A 2911-nucleotide genomic window follows, 5' to 3' on the forward strand; every position below is an offset into this window, starting at 1 on the left:
CTCTGCAGGTACTAAAAAACAATAAGAAAAGAGAAAAGAACATTCAGAATGTGATGGGCACAGAGTTTGGGAATAGAATACCTGTTCCTGGGATGGAAAGATGGCCCAGCAGTCAAGAGCACTGGCTGTTCCTGCAGAAGACCTGAGTTTGGTTCCTAGAACCCATATGGAGTGGCTCACAACTAATGGTAACTCTTACTGCTTAAGAGCTTTACCGCCAAGCTGGGCAGTGGTGGCGCACGCCTTTAATCCCAGCACATGGGAGGCAGAGCCAGGCAGATCTCTGTAAGTTTGAGGCCAGCCTGGGCTACAAAGCGAGATCCAGGACAGGCACAGAAAACAAAACAAAACAAACAAACAAAACAAACCACTACACAGAGAAACCCTGTCTCAAAAAAGAAAAAAGAAAAAAAGAGCCATCTTCTAGACTCTGCAGGCACTGCACTCACTCACTCACACACACACACACACACACACACACACACACACACACACATAATTAAAAGCAAAATAAATAAAAATTAAATATCTTTTCCTAAATTAAAAAAAAAGATTATCTAAACATGTACATGGATGATTACAAAATATGCCTGCCCTGTTAAGTTTACATTGCCTTTATAATTTATATAAATCATACAACCACTGGTACATTTCTTTTAATTATCAAAAGGCAGATTGTGAAACGTCTTTCCCAACCTTGACCTCCTTCACCAGGCTCCCTTCTTTTTTCAATCATAAGAAGGCAGTGATTTTAGCTTCCTAGCTTTTTATCTCTGAGATTCCCCAGGAAGTGGAGGGTTAATAAGAAAGAGACTTAACAGGAGTGTCGTTGGGTCAGAACCTATGAAGCAGGGAGAGGGAGAGGTTAACGGAAAAGGCTTGAATGAGGTCATCAGGCTTGGAGGCAGGTACCCCAACCTGCTCTGTCATCTCCCTAAACTCAGTCTCCCTGGAACCCACATGGTGGAAAATGAAAACAGACAACTTAGGTTGTGGTAAGACCTCCAATACACGCTGTACTATGAGCATGCGCAACCCCCACAATAAATCAATACAATGGAATTTTTAAAAATGAAGGGGCTTGGGCACTTGGGATGTCTTTTCAGTCTAGCCCTGGGGCTGGCCTTCACACCATCAATACTGCCCACTCCTGATGAACTTGAGAAGCTGTGGTGAGCTCAGGTGAGGGACTCTTGTCTCCAAGGGCTGTCGGCTGAAGGCCTTTGACCAACTATGATTCCAGCAGCTGGAGCAAGGATGCTTTGACTCCTGGAGTCTGGAAGGGAGCTGATGGCACATCTCAACTTTTGCCAACCTGAGCATTTTCCAGGGCTACCCCATACACAATTAAGCAAAGCCAAGCAAGCATGCTTACATTTTGTCTTTTGACAAAACCCAGCATTTGGACATTTGTTCCACATGTTGAGCATCCTGTGAGGTTTCACGTGACTCTAGTCTTTTTTATTGTCTTAAATCAGTACACAGTAGCTTACCATATGACTGTCTGCTTACTTGTGCACTAGTTTATACGTTGATTAGGAAAAAAAGTGCAGTGACTCCAAATTGAAAAAGATCCTAGATGTCCTATCTCTTTTATGTCTGTGGTTTCTGTTTTTATTTTTTGCTTTTTCTTTTCGCTTGTGTCTCTGTGTGTGCACCAGCATGCATACCTACAGTACATGTGTGGATATCAGAGGACCACCTGTGGAAGTCAGTTCTTTGCTTCCAATGTGTGTTCAGGGGGGTGAACTCAGGTCATCAGGCTTGGCAACAAACACCCTTACCTGCTGAGCCATCTTGCTAGTCGCTAGTTTAGTTTTTGAGACATGGTCTTCCACTGGCCTTGAACTTATCACTTAGGCTAAGCTGGCTGGCTGGTGGGTCTCACGGATTCACCTGTCCATCCACTCCCTGCCCTGCCCCGCCCCCAGCCCTGGTACTACAAGCATGTGCCACAAAGCTTGGCTTATTATGTGGGTGCTGGGATCAAATTAAAACCCTTGTGCTTCTCTGGCAAACACGTTACTGACTCAAGCTATCTCCCCAGCCTCTCTAAGGACTTGAACTGATAACTCCTGTTCAGAATCCCCTTTAAGGAAAATAGAGATTTAATACCCAAAATTAGATGCTCTAAGGCAGGAGCAACCAAACATCTAATAGGATGGACAGGCTCTGTAAAGATGACTGAGAGCTGACTCCATTGAAAATCCCAAATTATAATGCTCTGGGAAAGTACAGGCTGACAAGCAGAGGCAGACCATGGAGAAATCTGGATTTTCTGGAAGGTGAGAGTGAATACTATGTCCCTCATAAACCTAAAGAATTCCTTTCTTCAGTGACAACCCTTGTCCCACCTTGTCATGGGTCAAGTCCGGGTGATATTTCAACACAGAGGGCAAGAATAATTTCTCACAGGAAGTGTTCAGGGCAGCAACTCTTTGAGAAAGGAAGTGCCTATTAAGCTATCCACTGGGACTTGATAGACAAGTTTTCATGGTGTTGACTGACACCTGATCCCTGATGTCATCATCTCCCAGGTCACACAAGTGTCATTCCTTCTGTCAATGGAGCTTGAGGCTTCGAACAATGCTGTGTAAGGATTCCCTGTGCTTCCCTTCACTGCCTAGCTGCTCTCTTGCCTGCTGAGGTGGAGGGACACTCAGTATTCAAACACGGAGGGGAAGTGAAAGTAGTCAAGGCAGGAGCCGGAGCAGATGTCTTCTCATCAACGGGGCTGGCTTTAAAGAAAGTGGGATTCATGAACGGGTGTCAGGGGCATGAGGAGCAACGTGAACCTAAGCAGGAGGGAGGGATGGGTGAAGAGGGGCGCACTCACAGGGCTCACAGAGGCAAACAAGATGAGACCTGCTGCACTCTGCTGACATGTGAGGACGTGTACCTTATGCTTACA

This window comes from Peromyscus eremicus, chromosome 16_21, assembly GCF_949786415.1.
Source record: "Peromyscus eremicus chromosome 16_21, PerEre_H2_v1, whole genome shotgun sequence".
In the NCBI taxonomy this organism is placed as follows: domain Eukaryota; kingdom Metazoa; phylum Chordata; class Mammalia; order Rodentia; family Cricetidae; genus Peromyscus; species Peromyscus eremicus.